This window comes from Larus michahellis, chromosome 4 (genome assembly GCF_964199755.1).
Source record: "Larus michahellis chromosome 4, bLarMic1.1, whole genome shotgun sequence".
In the NCBI taxonomy this organism is placed as follows: Eukaryota; Metazoa; Chordata; class Aves; order Charadriiformes; family Laridae; genus Larus; species Larus michahellis.
The window spans coordinates 57309554-57328276 of NC_133899.1; the positions used below are offsets into that span (position 1 = coordinate 57309554).

Below are 18723 nucleotides of genomic sequence, written 5' to 3' on the forward strand. Positions count from 1 at the left end.
GAGCGAGTGTCAAAGGCTGTCATTCTGATATGATAGTGTTTTACACTTGCTCATTAGCAGTATAAGTGACTCCAGAAGGTATGAGAGTCAAGCCTCCAGTGCTAAAAGTTGGGTAAAGATGGTCTATTGTACCTCTTGGATCTTGATTCAGAATTGACTTTTTTTTAAGACCAAAGTTTAAGGTGGGCTCCGTTCTTGTTTTTCTTTGTAAGCATGGTAAGCCTCAGCTAGCAAGTGATATATTACCTTTATGAGGTTTTATGATATACTCCCTCCATCTCGTGCATCCACGGCGTTTTGCCACTGTGTTTCCCCTGTGTGGAGGTTACCCATACTCACCAGAGCCACCTGACAGGTTGGCCACCCAACTAGCCGTGCGGGATGCCAAAACTGGAGAGGGGAGCAGCCTTCAGGGCTAGAGCTGCCGTGACTAGCCTCGCCCTGCGGGATGCTTCCCACCATATTTGCCACGCTTAGGCGGCGGAGCAGATATGTGATTTCACGTCTCTCACGTGGCCCACTGCTTGGCACAGAGCTAGATCCCCTCGTCTGTCTCACGATCTGGTGCCGTACGCGTTGCAATGCTAGGAACTTGCGAAGTTTGTTTCTGGTGGAGCGGTTTGGGTTTGTCTCCTATTTGTATGAATTGTTTATACATTTGTAATCTTGCTGCTGATAGAAAGCAGCCATGGCACAGGGTGTGATCCAGCGCCAACATGAGTCACGCGGGATTTTTTTCCTGTGTGGTTGGATTGGAGCTGTACGAGGCCCAGCGTGAACTATTACAGCTTCTGCAGTTAATGAAAAGGAGAGCTTGACTGCTAAGCAGCAAATTGGTGTTATGTCTATTAGCTGGCCATAGACTTTACTGTTGATCAAATGTTTGCATTGTATATTGTGGCTACGATGCTTGGTGTAGCAGATGATCATTTGCATACTTAAAAATGATTCCTCTGAATCATCTGCCACAGCGTGTTCATTCCACCCCTAGGTAAGAAACTTCCTCACCCCTGTATCTCCACTCTGCCCCAGCAACTCCTTAGAAATCAGAAGAGTTTCTTTGAGCCGTGCTTGGTGTAAAGAAATCCTTTGTATCGACATCCAGGGATCTTGCATTTCACTATGCAATCTCTGATCCTTTGTCATGTAGCTCGGGGTGCTTGAGAAATATGGCTAAGCTGAAGAAAAAGTGGTTGATGATAACTACAGCAGCTTCCCACTGGAGGCTGAGGTTTCTGGTAATACATATGATTTAAACAAACCTATTACACTCATTTCTGCAGAAGGGGAAAAACCGCTGAAGGGCCAAATCAGTCACTAGTGTTGCCCAGTGTAGCAGGGTAAAACATTGCTAGTACACTTGCCTTTGTGCTCAGTTGGGCCTTTTAAAGGGAAGCAGTCGTCCAGTGGCAAATCAGCATTCCACTCAGCTGCTGGCAGCTGAAAGATGTATGATCCTACAGCACCAGCAAAATTCCCATTGGAGACAGCTTTGGATTGCTCTCCCCCTCTCAACCCTGGGAAAGACTAAAGAGAGGGAGGCCTGTATTGAATTTTCCTTACGCGTCCTTGAGGGGGGTGGGGTTTACTTTATAACTCATGAACTGGCAATGAGTCCGTCCCAGGCAATGCCAAGATGGGTAGATGCCCTCTTGAGCTATTCTGGCGCAGCTACTTATTTGGGTCCACTTGGTTTCCGCGCACTTTTGTCAAGACCTTCCGCAAATGCTGTTTCAAGTATTCCACTTGCCCCAAAGGATTTCTTGGGAATGGGAGCTCATTAGAGAGTCTTGGGTTACATTAGCAACCTATGGTCTCCCCACTGATGCCTGGTGGCAGCAGAGATTGATTCAAACAAGAGTCAGTCTCTTCTGGCTCTTGGGAGCACTTTTTCCAGGGGTCTCTGCTTTTGTCTTAAGTCTATGATATGCAGCTTGTGATTTCTTTTTTATTTTTTTTTTTAGTTTTTTTTTTGGGCGGGGTGTTGGGAGGGGGAGATGGAAAGGAGTTAGGTAAATGATGGCACTATTTTTGCAGACTTTCTCTGTGTGAGGTAGATCTATTTATTACACAGAAGAATCCATCCATAATTCTTAACATTAGAACCAAACAAAAAAGCTGTAGGTATTTCGCCTGTTTACGGAGGATGGTCTCCCTCTGACACTGCATGACTGCCCTTTGGCATCTAAAGGGTTAATCCAGTCAGTGTTTGGTATTATTAGAAACACGCTGGCATTGAAAGAGTTAAGGAAAGGGCCTTCAGGCAGTAAATGTTGAAAGATTATCCTAATTTTATTAGTGGTGAGTGTCTATGTTGTTCTTAACATGTCACCTCACTTGTTCTACAGAAAACTAAGCTATACAACGTATTGATCACCTAGCAAACCGAAGTACTAGTGACCTGTAATCTACCAAGCGCTTATTGACTTTACCCCAGTTCAGATCCACAAACGCAGATCAATTCTGTGTAATACTATTTTAGAGATTAGTAATTATGTAGTAAGTCTGATCAACTTTCTGCCTGCCCTGGAAAGAGAAAGAGTTAAGCATATACAATAATAAAAAATAAAACACTCTAAACATCTTACAAAGGAGAAAAAGGAGAAGCTGATTTAATGGTCTAATGAGGCCATCTTCCAGAGACTTGTTTTGTGTAGGGCTTGCTTTGACCTTTCGCTTTGCTCAGGAGCCCAACGCTTCATTTTTCACATTCTTGCAATTACGTTAACGCTTCAAGCATTTCTGACTCCAAGTCAGCTAGCAACACCAGGCATAACTCAACACTGTGAGTTTTTCTCCTCTCTGTAGATTCATTAACAGGTCACCGGGGTCCCAACTGAAATTTAAAACTGACTGGTTCTGTTGGGTTAGCTGAGTTATAGCAAGGGAGATGGCAGGAAAGGGGCTGAGAGAAGGGGAGGGGAGAGGGAAGACCCTGGGGTTTTTGCCAGGGAATATATGTGTAAAAACCCTAAGCGGAAGATTAAAAGGTGTGTGCAGCTTTATCATCCACCCTTTTCTTTGGAGGGTGAAAAACACATCTGAAAATCTTCTGGGGTATTGTGCTTTCCTTATTCTTTGTGAAACAATGTGAAAACGGCCACTGCCTTTACGTGCAAGGCTAAATGACTTCTAGAATTCAGCATCCGTTTGTACCATAGTGATGGATATGACGGTCCCAGACTTTAATTCCTATTTAATCTCTTTATGGGATATTTCAAATAATGAATATGGCAGATTATGCATGAAAAGTGGGAAATAAATCTTTTTAAGGTTTAAAAACATGTGGTCTACAGGAAAGCACCAGGGAATAGTTTCAGTTTCATATTTTATGATACCAGGATTGTATACCTGATTTGTCTTATGCTTAGTTCAGTCATTTAAAGGGTCTGATCCAGCCCAGTCAGATGGAGGCTGTGTTTCCTCAGGACCTTTCAGGAAGTTTAGCATCTCTTTAGGATTAGGCCTGGGGTGATAAATTTGACTATAAATGAGAAGCCAGAGACAAAAAACTTCTTCTAGGTTATACGGCAGTAAAAATAATAAATGGGCATCACATCCACTTTGCCTTACCCATGTGAGTAGTTCATCGGTGTGTGGTTTTTTTGGTTTGGTGTTTTTTTGATGGAACTACTTGTGCTGAATGAAGATGATCTGCCCCTTTATAAATAATATCTGAGGCTATTCTCTAGGGCAACATCTTAAAGTAGTTTTGAAACGCTTTTGTGACAGCTTGATGTTTGTCCCACAAATTTGTCCACAATATCTTTCTGTGGCAAAGACTTATCATCTGGTTCGGGGCAAAGTCAACTAAGGTATTAACTGAAATTATGTGTTCATCCCAGCATATGTCTCTGGGTTGACGCCTATTGGAAAAATTAGGCAGTCTATTTCTTATTCATTGTATATCATCTTGTAATCCTGATGGCACACAAATTAAATTTGTTTACAAAACTAGCTGATAGTGCCCAAAGGCCTGTCCTAGTATCGAATCTCTACTGAAACTATGTGAAGCTTTGAACCAAACTCCAATAGGCAGAAAAAGGAGAGGGATATGTTGTTGTTAATAATAACTAAAAAACCCAACAAAACCAACCCCAACACATGCATGCGAAGTCCTTGGAATTTCAATATGCAAAAACTAATGCTAAAACAACTTCTTCCTAGTGCTGCATATGTATAGGTAAGCCTGCTGAGGCTAGTACGCATATTCATCACAAGGATTCAGAACATATTTATATTCCTTTGTATTTTTACCTATAAAGCTATAGGGTATGGTTTTATTGGAAGAGAGCTGTCTTTTGTAAGAAAGGAAATTCCTAATAGAAAGGCTCAAACATCCAGACTGTGAAAAATCAAACTTGCTAATAAATAATGCTTCACTGGAGATGCATTATTTCAGGAGGCGCAGCTCTCATAAAGGTGAACTGTATGAAGTATGAAAAACTCTTAAAGAACAATGACTTTTTTCAGCTGAGGAAGATACAGGAAGAGAGTAGCCCTTATTAATTCATCTTTCCCTTTCAAGTTTGAGGGGCCCGTCCTTGTGTTGATATGTATGAGTAATTCCCATTAATGGTGATGGGAGTTACGCATGTGCACTGACAGAAGAATAGACCCCTTAGTGTTCAAAGCACATGAAATTTACATTTTTTCCATTGCTGTAATTGAGATGTTGACAAATTGGAGAATATTGATGAGCCTTTGTTTTAAGTATTTCTTGCCAAGTTTGCTTTATTTTTTCATGGTTTGAACAATGGTGTGGGTTCAGCAGCAATGAATAATAAGGGTAGAGTAAAGATAACTTTGTATTTCAATATTTTGATGTGCCAATATGAAATAAATTGTCTTAGGCAAATGGAATATGCTGTTTTAATCATTAGCTATGCATGAAAGAAAAATTGATGTTGACATCTTTGCTGTAAAATCGTTGTAATGGGGCCTTCCTTACAATTCATTTTTGTAAAATTCATTTTGTACATTTTGCAGCAATTGAACAATCCCTGCACTGTGAATAGGCAGAATTCCCAGAAATACTGAGACAGTTGGCCCAGTAACTGCTGAGCTCACACTGCACACCACATGCACATTAACCATAATGATGCCAGAACCAGCTTAGCTAAATATAGTCACATTTTAGTATCCTCCCATCCTTTCTTTTCTTTCCATCTATTGCGTGAACAAATACATCTTTTTGCAGTTCTTGTTTGATTGCTGGAGTCGGGGAACATTTATGTCCCTACCCACTTTTCAATAAGCAGCATTAAAATGTCATAGTGAAGCAAAGACTCACTACACAGTTTTCTAATAATCAGGCTGGTGGCAACTGCAGATTCCTCACCTTTTATTAAATCAAAGCTTAGAATGGGGGTGGGGTGTATTTAAAACATTATACATGTATTTAAGATTCTCACCTCACTCTTGGCTTTTAATCCACACAGGTTTTACACTTAGATATAGATAAAAATCTATATATGCGTTAGAAAACATTTACTTCCATATTTGAAGTATGTTGTGCTGGGGTTTCAAATGCAGCCTAGGAAAACTCTGTCAATGGAATGTTTTCATAGTGGCAGTAATCTCTTTAAAATAACCCTAAATACAATATGACAGATGCCATCTGGAATAATCTTTTGCTAGTTGCTTTCAACTTTTATTTTTTCCTACAGCTAAGTTCATCTAAAACTGGTCACTTACCATTACGGTAAACACAGTGAACTCTTTCCTCCCTTTTGTATGTGAATGTTCAAAGAAAATCACTAAACAATTCTACCTACTTAAGAGATTGTTACTGTGAGGAGGTTTGCCTATGATTTCATGTTTCTGGGTGTTTTTAAATAGATCTATGCATATATGTGCATGTGTACATGTATTTGTATTTCAAAATGAAAAAGGTAGGATTCCCCCTTAGGCCATTCTTTCCATCTCAGATCCTACTTAGCCTAACCCAATTTGCCTCCAAATGTTAGATAACATCCCATTTGCTAAATTATAATTGTATGTTTGCTACAATATTAATGGTTTCATAATGCAACGCATTCAAACATACAGTAGCAAGTGCTTAAATGTCTTCCTGTGTTGTTACAGACTGACTAATTTCTTCCTATACATGCCAACTTATTTGAAAGATCTAGTGTTGGAATCTCTGGATTTTTTTTTTTTAACTTAGTCGTGTAAAGGGATGTCTCCTGATGCCTGTTAGAGTTTAATTTAGAGTAGTAATTAAACTTGAATACTGCCTCATAAACAAAAGATAAACAATAAACCAGCCACGTTCCCTGCTGTTTCATAGCTTTCTTTCCCAGATGTTTTAGCCTGATAATTTTTACATAGTGAACTACCTAGCACGGAGTGCCATGGACAGAGGTCAAAGCCTGGTTCTTTGTAATGGGTTTTTCAAAACTTTTTGTTAATTAAATACTACAGAATTTTCCTTTGTGTAGCTGGTAAAATTGTCAGATACTGAAGGACACTCATTAATTGACTTTTTAATTCTCTCCCTCTTGTTTAACAAGACGGCACTAATTTAAAAAAGCCCCATAAACTTTCTTTTAACTGTTGATGACCAAGGAAGGCCGCTATTTCTTAATATTAGGGTGCCTGGGCAGTACATTAGAATCCTCTATGTCACCCTTTAAAAAAAAAAAAAAAAAAAAAATGCCCCAGCAGGAGCTGCTCTCCATGTTGATCCTAAGCGACGAAGGAAATGTTCACAGTGGAAGGCTTTTAATTTTTCAAACCACTCCTCAGGCTGCCGGATCTTCTGTGTCCATGGCTGGACCGCTCCTCTGTCAGCCATGATCTTTCTAATTGCCAGGTACTAGTAGGCCGCTCGGCTGCAGAAGCCATGTTATTGTCACTGGGTGGGGTAATTACTGAAAGCTGAGAATAGCTGCACTAAAGACACAGGGATACTTTCATGATCCCATTAGCATAAGAGTGGGTAAATTATTCATGCCAAGTGAGGATTCTATGGGGAAAAGTATAGTTAATGCACATAGTTTTTAAATGTATCCCTTTCTGCTCTGAGACTAAATTCTTGTTGGATTCAGTTCTCAGACATTTACGGGAAAGCTCTAGTGGCATGTTAGACGCAGTTCATCTCTCTCTGTTTGCAGCGCTCTCAATAGAGACCATCTGGCAAAGATCCAAAAGGTGATTAAACAAAATGATCAGCTCTTGTTGCTGTGTTACATGTCCAATACTCTGGATTAAAAAACATGACCCACAACAGTCAGCTAACATCATTTTTTTTTTTTTTCCCTCTTTCCCCTTCCTCTGTAAGAATTCAGATGGTCCACAAATGTCTATGCCATCTTTGTGTCCTTATGGCCCATAATCATGAACAGGTTGTGCAAATGGCTCTTTCTGTAACACGGTCTGTTCCAGCAGCATAGAAACATTTCATATTAATTGGGTCAGTCTAATGTTCATAATGACATGGGGAAAAATTATCCAAATGTGTTCTTATAGTAAACACTTAAAATGTGCCTTTCTCCTATTAGAAAGTGAAATTTGACATCAGGCTCATGTGGCTGATTTATTTTTTAAGACGGAGGAAAATCAAAGCATGACACTGTCATCTGCTGAAAATAGTTTAAAGCCCCTTCTAACCAAACAAAAAAAAAAAAAGAGAGGGGGAAATGAGCTGTGGTTTAACACCACAATCAGGGATGAATTTACAGTGCTATTCAGAAGAGTACTCCTTTATCATAAACAAGCTGATAATCACGCTGAATCTAACTCCCAATTAGCTCTTTCTTCGCTCACAGAGATCAGCGTACATGTCCTCCTTAAACCGTGATATGTTGCCGTTGAGTCAGACAGAACATTTGTATACCTTATGTCATATTCAGAATTTAAGGATTAAGACGATATATTTACCAGAAAACCCAGTTAATCGTCAAGGTAATTTTTCAAACCAATCACTTCAATGCCTGAGTTAAGGTAAAAATGCCAAGACTGTGAATAGGGGACATATGTATCTTATCTTTTTGGGGTTGCACCAAATGCCAAGTACTAGCGTAAATTCAACAGAAACCAGACATTGTTGGAAAGTAATTAAAGAAATATTGAAATTAAACCTACCATATGAGTGAAATATTTGTAGGCCCGCTTTGTTGCATGCATAACAATTTGCATGGAATCGAACAGTGTTTCTTTCTCTTTTATTTCTTGAGTTGTACTTTGTCAAACGCGACAGAGGAATCACCTCTGTGTATTCAGCCATCGCATCGGAGGGATCTTCTTCATGTTGGGGATGTTTACAGTCCAAAATCAGTAGGTTTACTTAGAGGAGAAATTTATTTATTGGCGGGGGTGGGAGGGGAGGGGGGAAGGGTAAAGAAAACTTGAAGCCTCCAGACCTATGCCAAGAAAAATCAAATTCCAGTTTTGAAAGCTTAAAAGATCCACTGAGGCTGTCAGCTCTCCTTACTGCGCAAGGTGAAGGCAGTAGGTAAAAGGCAAAGACATGGCCCGAGTGCTCGGGGAGGGGAGGGCAGGCTCCCCGAGCTCCAGCGCAGCCTGGCAGATGAAAGGGACCCACATAGCCTTGGGGGGCTTAAGGCTATTACAGGGCAACTCATGCTCTGTTATCATGCTGATTTTCAATTGATTTTTGGCTGTACAGTACTTGTTGAAGGCCCTCTAGAGCATCAAACACTGCATTATGGCACTACACATTGTAATACGTAGGCCTTTTGTCTTATTGTCTTTACTTCGCCTGGGAAGAAGAGGGCTGCCCACTCTGTGGTTGCTCCAGCTTCTGAGCAGCTTTTGTATCTGGGGAAGTAGGACAGGTGAGGGAAATTTGACAGCAGTCTTTAGTTGGCTCTAAATGTGATTTGACGCACTTGTTTGTAGTTCTGAATTTTCCAGCCAATCTGGCTTTGAATAGCTGTAAAACACTGCTTTTAATTTATAAAATTACTTCTCATTCAAGTAACTGATCTCAGGGTGCTAATAAACCTAGGTCTGGTGTCTAAATATACTTCCTTCTTTCTCAAGCTTGTTGTACGATTCCTTTAAGTAATTGGTACTAGAGGCTGTTAAAGTTGGAGCTGAGGTTGCAGGAAGCTTTCTATAGGCTGAAGTAAGTAATTTCTCCCGTTTTCTACTTTCTTTCTTCACTTAAAGTATTGTATTACTCAGGTAGGTTTTTCATTCACTAAAAATCAAGCCATCTACATGTAAGTCTTTATAAGCTGAGGATTTTTAAAATCAATGCATGTCTATATATTTAGGATATCATCTTCAAATAATTGCTTACAATGTTAACTGGTGATTTCTATCGGCTTGTGTAAGCCTTTGTGTGTGCAGTAGGTGATGCAAATGAATATTTAAAAATGTTTACAAGAACAAAAATATACATGTGAAAACACATGTAGAAACTTAGACTTGCTAGTGCTATGGGAGCTATAAGAAAGCAGTGTAGTCATAAGGATAGGATGATACCAGGAAACAGTGACGGTCACCTTAACTACCCTGCTACCTGCAGGCATGGTCCAAATAACAAGTATGGTCACTGGGAAGACATCTCTTATTTCGGTGGCCTGTCTGTAGCTCCTCAGTTTGTTGCCATGAGGTAAGGATATGGTTGTCTACCCAGGGGCAACTAGCTGCAGAACAGAATCCAATAGGACCTCGTGTAAGTGATGTGGCCCCTCTGACGTGTCTTCTTCCCCATCATTACAATGGGCACAAGAGTACTTAGATGTCACGTGATTGTTATGAAATGGTCATTCTCTGTCAACGGACTGCTCTGATATTCCAGGAACGCAGGGCTACGTAGAAAATTCAAGTGCGTTCTTGCGTTGGCCTCCCTGAATTTCAGAAAAGAAGCACTGGTTATACTGCATGTGTAAATTGTATTGCTAATTTTAACACTTCCTCTTTTTTCAACAGAGGTAAAAAAAGGTGAATGAAATAGCCTTGGTCTTTAACTTCGTATTGTTTTTAATTAATAAAACTTATGAAGTGAGCAATAAAAGATGACATGGATCACATCACCAGTTCTTTAGTGATATTTGCATAAAGATGAGAAGTCTAAAGTGACGTTTTCAGTGTTTAAAAAATTGTTGTATCACTATATATGTGTATTCCTTGTTTAGTCTTGTTTTTTTTCTCTCCCCCTGAACACACAGAGTAAATATAAACCAAGGAAAACTTGATTCTATGTTCATATTTTGGTGTTAGGCATCCAAGGGTAATATTGGCTTAGAACAAGATTTTGCAATGCACTGGGTTTTTCTCTGTCCCTTTTTTTTTTTTTTTTTTGCCCCTCCCCCCCCCCAGGATTTCCTTAGTACTCTAGAGCCGTAGAACAGGTGGTGATGTGTAGTGACCTTGCACATCAGTAGTTCTGTCTTTTAAACACAGGCATTGATTTTTCTCGTCCTGGCATGAGAAGATCTAGCAAACCCCCTGCTCTGCTGCCTAAGAGTTTTCAGCATGATGTACAGAGGCAATGGTGGCTAAGAACGAAAGCTTAGGGCATCAGAACTGGCAGCACTATCGGCAACAGTCTGCTTCATATTTAGATGTTTTTCGTTAACTATGAAATGTGGCGTATCTGTTCTGCTGGGGGGAAGAATTTATAACGTTTTGTGTAACTATTTTACTGTTGTTTATTACCGCTTTCAGTCTTAATAAACATATCAATGTAGATTTCGTAGCTTGGGTTTCTACAGAACTTAGAATAACATTTTAAAATGCACTGACTAGGTGTTTTGATCATAGTTTAGTTCTCTTGATAGATCTGTCTTATGTTTATTGGGTCAGTGATGGACTGCCCAGATAAGGTTTAAAGGAAGGGGGTAGGAATCAGTTAAAAGCAGTTCTTCCTCCTCAGAGGAGAGAAGAGGAAGAGACAATCCGCATAAGATCCTGATCCTTCTTTCGTGGAATCGGTAGCAACAACAGGGGCACTTCTGCTTTCAGATATGCAAAGTCTGGGTCAAACACATCCAAACAAATGAAAGCAAAGCATGATTCTCTTATCTTAAAAAACAAACACATAAAAAAAATTTCATTTTTTGACAATTCCCATAGAAACTACTGCATTAAGACACATGGGAGCTACAAAAAGATAGCCATAAAGATCTAATACTTCCTAACATTTCTGAACAAAATTTCATCATGCCTTACATCTTAGAGGACAAATAATAGTAAACATCAGCTTTTCTTATTTGCACATGGAAGTTTTGAATCACTTTCTTCCTCCGGTGGTTTTTAAATGTAAAAGTAAGCTTCAGAGAAAAATAAATTTGTGCTTTCAGTTTGGTTCATTTCTTAAAATATCAACACTTTTTCAAATCTGTTGGAGAGCATAGACTTATACAGTAAACTCAAAATTACCTTTAAGGAATTTGACTGCTGCTGTTTGATTGCACTCAATATAGTAATTCACCTCGTGTGCAGGTAGGTATGTGTGGCGTTTGAGGAAGTAAATGGTTCTTCATTTCCTACCGTTACGTATGGGTAGCTTATAAGTGACAGCCCCAAAGCTCGGCTGTGTTTGGGTTATTTGTGAAGCCACCTTTACCCCAGCATACGGAGCAAACACAGGGAAATGATCTGGTGGCAGAGTTGGCCTGATGGCTCTGGTGCCCCTGTTCCTACCTACAGCTGGGGTGGCGAGCACAGGAAAGAGCAAGACAAAGTGGTTTCCCCGTGCTCCGCTGACTTCCCAGCTGCTCTGGGTCTGAAGTCCATTGCTAACTCCAGATGCTCAAACTTGCGCTGAGTGCTATCCTAGACTTCTGGCCGCATAACTTGTGGAAAGAGCTCAAATTATTTTACGGATGGTTACCTTTGTACACCCTTGGCACCATACATTCCTCATGCACAGGCTAGGATTGGGCTCTCCTACTTTCTTGTGTAAACAGAGCATTTGCTATAACTGACAAGGATTGGTGGTGCAGCCATGAAAGCGAGAGAGGGGAATTCAGCGAATTCTCTATTAAGATGTGATTTGTACCATGAAATTTTTTGACAACCCCGGCATTTAATTCTTAAATAAGAGCACTCTTTCCCTTACAATCTTGCATTATGCCCACCAGCTTATTGTGGCTACACTTGTTTAAGCAATTACATTTGTTTTAAACTTTCCTTGGGCCTCTCCACATGCAGCTGTAAGTTGGTCATACCTAGATTTAAGGCAGACCCTGGTCGCAGAGAGTTCAGCAGAAGTGAATATGACAAATACATGCATAGAATTTTATTGCAGGACTTGGTGCTAAGGTTTTAAATTATTTACAAGCGTAAAATTCAGAAATTCGCATGAACTCCCTGTCTAATTTTACACTCCTGCCTAAAGAGGATGGAACATCGCTTAAACAGCACAAATGAGATTTTTTTTTTTTTTTTTTCATCTTGGAGCTTCCTTCCTGATTCCTCCCACCTCAGATTTACCACTTACTGACGGTTCTCTATTTCGTGGGACTCCTGACCCCATACATCTGTTAGAGGGGATAGTTCAGGACGAACACAGCCTCCTACTCAGTAGGACCACAGTGTTCTCTTAGCTCCTACTAGATGCTTGAACAAGCAGAGGGCTTAAGTGAAATCCTTTAGCTGAGCCAAAATCTGTTCTTATTTAGGGACTAATCCAAAGCCTGTTAAATCAACAGAAAGATTTTGGTTGACTTCAGTGAGCTTTGGATCAGGCCCTTCCTTGCTAATACATCTGAAATCAATGGAGCTATGTTGGGCTTCTGCCAGTAAAAAAAAGGGAGAGGGATTGTCCTTCTGCTTTATTTGTACAGTACCTAACACACTGAGGTCCTGGTGCTCAAACAGTGCTCGCAAGCGCTTCATTGAGACAATGGGAATTTTGACCTGATTACATTGGTTGGTGTTCATGGACTTCCAGTCACTTGGGTAAATAATTCAGTTGTTTAAAACAACCATGTAGGTTGTGCATCCACCTTGTGCCCACGCATTGTTTTGGTCCTCTAATGTTTTATCGAGAAATTTCTTGCGAAAAGTAAAAAGAGAGAGTGATAATTTTTATATCAGGATTTTTTTTTCATATTTCTGTGCTATCAGATTGTGAAGAAAGCTGTTGTGAATGAAAAATACTCAGACCATAGAACACGTAAAACCCAATGAGTGTAACTTTGCTGTCAGTTTGCTGCCTTGAAAATTATTAAAGCCCCACGTCTTCTCTACAGTCAAAAGGCTGTCACCTTTTTATTTCTTTATTACTGCCTTTTCTTTATATTTTATTAAACCAAAGCCCAAATTATAATTTGCCACTTGTTAAAGATTTTAATGTAATAATTAGCATTGTAGAAATGGGAAATATTTTTAGGCAAGAAATGGCAAAGGATGAAAGGATCCAACATGTACATCAGCATAGAAGTTCCATTTTCAGAAGTGCCTGCGACATCCAAAGTGGGACCTCAGTCTGGCAAAGATTTATACATTGCTTAACTCCCTATATTGCAAGTCTTGTTATCGAAATAGAGGCCCACAGTAGGGTTAATATTGACCACCTCAGCTTTTGTAGGATTTGTGCTTGAATGATGAAATACCAGGTACAAGGAAGCAGATAGTTCACACAGATGTGAATAACCCACCTGAAAGTCTTTCTAGGAACTGTGTTCTCGGTCAGCATTTCAGCTGTGTAACGCATAGGTATATGAGAAGTTCCTTGTCAAAAACTACTAAAAGAAAAACTTCCTAATTATGTTTTCAATTGACACTTTCATTCCAGTCCTAAACTACAAATATTTTCCTTAAAAAGAAAGCTGCTAGGTTTTGTTTGTTTTAACTTATTCGACTTTTGATTAGATTTCATGTGCTTCTGAGTCCATGCACTTAAGATTCATTTTGTGCAAAATATGTGTCACCATGTGAAAGTGTCTTTGAGTAAGAAAAAGTTCCTGATCCATGACATTTTTAAATTTTTTTTGTGTGGTAAATTTAGACAAATCTTTCCAGATGAGTAGCATTAGACTTAATTAATTCCTTGTTTTAATAGTCTTATTTTTCTTCAACAGTGTTTTCTCCATGTTGTGTAAAATGGTAGATTCCATGAGTTTAAAGTATTACAAACTCAAATTTTGATTTAGAAGCTACTGAAAAACTTAATGCATACAGATGTCTTTCATTTTTGGGAAACGGGGATAGGCTGATCTGTGCTAGAATCTCAGCTGACTTACAGTTTTGGGTTTTCTGCCCTTTCCACGTGCAAACACTTAAAAAGAGAATGATGACTGCAGTACTTGTACTTCAGTCCAAGGGAGAAGTAACAATGCAATTTTCCAGTTAGAAAAGACATAACAAAGACTATCTTATTAATGTTGAATGTTTCTTCGATTTTAATTACTTATAGATTTTACTGTTTTCTTTTGCTGTGTTGAAGGGACCATATCTGAACTTCACAAACTTACTTCAGTGACTAGAGTCAGACATAGTTGATAGCTAAACACTGTGTATGGGCCTGTCGTCTTCTGTTTCTTTTTTCTGTCTCAGAATAATGAAGTTCATCCTGCCTTATCCATTTCTAGAAGATCTTCTGTAGTGCATGCTGCAATGATAGATGAAGCACTTTCACTTAGCTGTGAATTGGTTATCCTAATTATTTCCCTGAGTTAGATCTTATTAGCAGTTCATATTCCCAGCTTTGAGTGTTGTTTGGCATAAAGTTCTGTGTATGAGCAAGGTTTTATGAAAGAAGGGCTTTATTGATTTTTTTTTTTTTTTTTTTTTTTTTTTAAGATCTTTCATTCATTCATTCTATTGATTTATAACTCAGGCTCAACTACAGATTTGGCCCTTTTTTGTCATTTTCTTTTCTCTTCTGAATCTGAATTTGGGCAGGAATATGTTTCATATAGTCAGGCCTTTCTAATCTGGTAATTCATCAGTGACATTCAGGGTTTGGTTTCAAAACCCTCTCTGCTTTCTTGTAAACTAATCCTACAGTCCTAGGACCACCAAAGAAAATGTCATTTTAGCTAGAAGTCCACACTGTCAGAATTCAGGTTTACTGTATGCCAATTAACCCTCCTTTAAGCTCTTCCAAATGGCCATCAATCTGGTTTGTTTAAAAGAAAAAAACTGTCCTTTTATTTTGGAACTAGTAAAGTATTTTACATCTTTCTAAAGCAATTTTCTGCATTCTTACTGACTTCATTGATGTGAATGTAAAGTACACAATAGGTCAAATTCTGACTTCAGTGGGAGTTGATGGGAGCGCAGTCTGTATATTTGAAAGCAGAATTGATTCAATCTTGGTGTGTCTGTGCAGCAAAAAAATGTTATCTCTATGTAATTTGTCTTCATATAATCAGAGAGTATAGATGGGAGTTTGTTTCTCAAGTTATTTTCTATGGCTGCCTTACGTGAGCTCAGAGGAGCTGCTTATGTTCTTGGTGGGGGTGTGTGTTTATATTTTTTTTTCCCCCTTGTTTATTCACATATAAACATTTTACATGCTTCCTTAGAGAATTTCCTTGTAAGGTTCAGTTGTTCTTAAGAGGCTGAGAACTTGTCTAGTGCATAATTTGTAAACTATGCGAAGAGTACCCTTCAGTTGAGGCAAACCCTAGAACAATTCCCTTGGACCTACTTTGCTCGCCACTGCAGTACTCTTGGATGTAAGGGTCCTAGTTCCAACTGCGGTTGTAATGAGCAGGATACACCCCTGCAAGGCCAGATGTCCAGTGGAGGATCCATGTATTGGTCTTCTGTTCCAGTCTTCCATCAAACAGCTGTTTGTTGTAGCACGATTCTTTTTATTTCAGATCATTTGAGAAGGATATTGCTTCTGAAGACAAAAACCTGTGTAACACCCTCTGCTCTTATGCCTTCTCCATGCTGATTAGCTGTTCTTGAGTTGTCTGTCTTACTTAATGGGAGTGGGGTGTAACTGGTACGAATGAAATGAGACTGTTGCATCCAAAAGAAAAGGGAGAATGTCAGTTACACGGTGGGCAGGAATGTTGCTGTTAACATTGGGTGAAAACTTAGATTTTTTTTTTTTTTTTCACTTGCATGCTTCATCTTAAAACTGAGTAAAAGCTGTATCTTACACTTTCAGAAGAAAAACTTCATTTACACTGGGTTTTGTATGCTTTAGATAACTGATTCAGCAGCCTTGATCTACTCAATTGTTACTTTCTTGCTGCCTTTTTATAACAGTCTTTTAAACAACTTATTAGGAACTCCTTACCTTATTTTTAGATTGCTACAGGTAGAAAACATTGACATTTAAAAAAAATTTTTTTTCAAAGTAGTTTAGGCCTTTAACATAGCATTAGAATATTTCCTTCTGTAAATCATCTCTCATATTAAAAAGCAACTGTCAGTTGGTTTCCTTCCTGTCCTGTACGTATTTGAGGTTATAACAATAGGAGTTCCAAGCTGAGCTTTTTTTTTCCTCCCCCCTCCTTTTTTTTTTTTTTCTTTAAGTTGATGACTTTGGGGGGTGTGTGTGTTCTTTCTCTTAGTTACATTAAATATCCATGAAGGTAGGGGGGTTTTGGTGGTGTTTGTTTTTTTTTGTTGGTTTTGTTTGGTTTTGGTGTTTTTTGGTTTGTGGTTGGTTTGGTGGTTTTTTGGGGGTGGTGTTTGTTGTTTTTTGTTTTGTTTTGTTTTTTTTTATAGTATGGCAGAGAATAATAGGACATAACTGTGAAGGATTAAACCTTTTAAAAGTAGATTTTGTAAAATGTGGGGCATGGACAAAGCTTTGTCAGGCTTTGCTTGAATCAGTCCACTTCCCCTATAAGAAACAGTAGATCCGCAGACAGGCTATGGCTTTTGTCGTGTCCAGGGGACTCCACTGAATCTTGGCCTTCATTTAGGATTCCCTCCTGATAAGTAAATTCCCATGACCGCTTTTGAAGCTTTAAAAGCTTTGGTTTTGTTTTAAAAGGCCTCTGAGCATAGGCAATGTTTTCATAGGCATTTAGAAACAAAAACCTGAGCTTTTAAACCTTCAAACGTCGCTGCGGGGATTCACTTTGCTTCTCAGCAGACCAAGTCTGAGATAACACCTGCAAGAAGTGTGTATCTGTGCGTGTGGATTTTGCGAAAATTGTGATGCACCATCTCAACTGACCCACAAACGTAACAGCAGCGTGTATGTGTGTGTGTAAATCTTATTGTTATGTTTTGTTGCTATTCATTTTTAAGACCAAACTATTATTTTGGTTCTGTGGAATGACTGATGTGGGGTAAGCCAATTTTGGTTTTAGATTGCTTTCATTTCTTCTCCCTGTACGTCCTCTGATGCAAACGCTAACAAATGGTCTTCAGAAGAACAGACTGAGTGAAAGTCCTTGGTTATCCCTTTCATTATCGGTTTCTTGCTTCAGTCTTACTTTTTTCTTCTACACTAATGTCAGTTGCACAATAAAAGGTAGTTTTCTGTAAGTAGACGGGTCATACCGTATGTAAACCCAGGTCTGTGATTATTAGATGAGAAATAATGTATAATAGAAATGGGAGGACAAATCATCAGGCTGCTGAAATAACAGAAATACTCACTTGCGCTCCTTTTCAGCTCCATCTCTTTGCATCTTAAACACCTGAGGTGAAATTTTGGCATGTTTCTGAGGGAAGGGTGAGGGGATTTTCAGAATTAAGGATAGATACTAAATGAATATGTTAACAGTGCTTTTCTCCTGTCCTGTGCTGTTCTCAAGACACCTGTTAAAACAAACAAGCACATATTTCGGGATTGATGATACTAACTGGCAAACTTGGCACCAAATAACCTGCTGAAACTAAAATGTTGATGCAGAACATGTGCTTAACTTAACAGTCCATAACCCTGGTTTTAGAACACTGAAATACCTACCCCGAGGAAAGCTCATAAAACGAAGGTCTTTAAAGTTCATAGATTAGACCAATGAAGCTGCAGCCGTTTTTAAGAATGTGTATCTTCATTGACTCCTATTAATTCAAGATGGCCAAGTGTATGAAATACGAGACATGAAAGCACTGAAGAAGATATTTTTACTTTTTTTTAAAGTGTGCTTTCCACAGGTTCAGTGGCTAAAGGAATGAGCAGAAAAGGGATGCCTGGAAAGGCAAACATTCTGCGCTTGGGAGGACTACATATTGCAGGCAGATCGGAATGAATGTCTGCTTGGTTTCCAAGGGTATTTAATTGAGCTTTTTACAACATATAATGCTTAATTCTTCTAGAAATTCCCAGTGCCCTTAAGATTCTATTGCTTGGGATTAGGTTGAGTAATTTAGCATATCTCTAATCGTGTTTCCCCATGTGTAACGTACCAGGCACGTCTGTCTTACTTTAATGTTAAATATATAATTTATAAATAGATAACAATCCTGATAAGCTTGTTTGAATCCATTCTCGAATGAAATTGCTTGTTTTGTATTGCGTGTGATAGCTTCGAGCTGCTTTAGAGTAACTGTCCTCAACAATGAAGAAATCTTTGTTATACCATTCATCTGGAGGCACTGGAAATTAAAAATCTGAGCTACCGTAGCAACTAGGACCTTTTATTTCTGAAGTGCTCCTCAAGAAATAAACTTTCTGCACCAGGGAAATGTGAATTAGTAGCAAATACATGAACACACTTAATTTTCCTTTTTGCACTTGTGCACACAGGGTGCATGTTTGTTTGTTACTTTTAAATGCAAGAAATTAGAATAAGCTATATTAAGCAGAACAGAATTTTCTTCATTGAATTTTTCTGGCTGTGTAACTTTTCTGACAAAGAAGCTTACTATCTTCCA

General features: G+C 38.9%; 1 protein-coding gene across 13 annotated transcripts in view; it reads left to right on the top strand.

The window, feature by feature from the left end:
* Positions 1-18723, top strand: part of MEIS2 (Meis homeobox 2) — a 177222-nt gene that overhangs the window by 18237 nt on the left and 140262 nt on the right. The window lies entirely within an intron of this gene.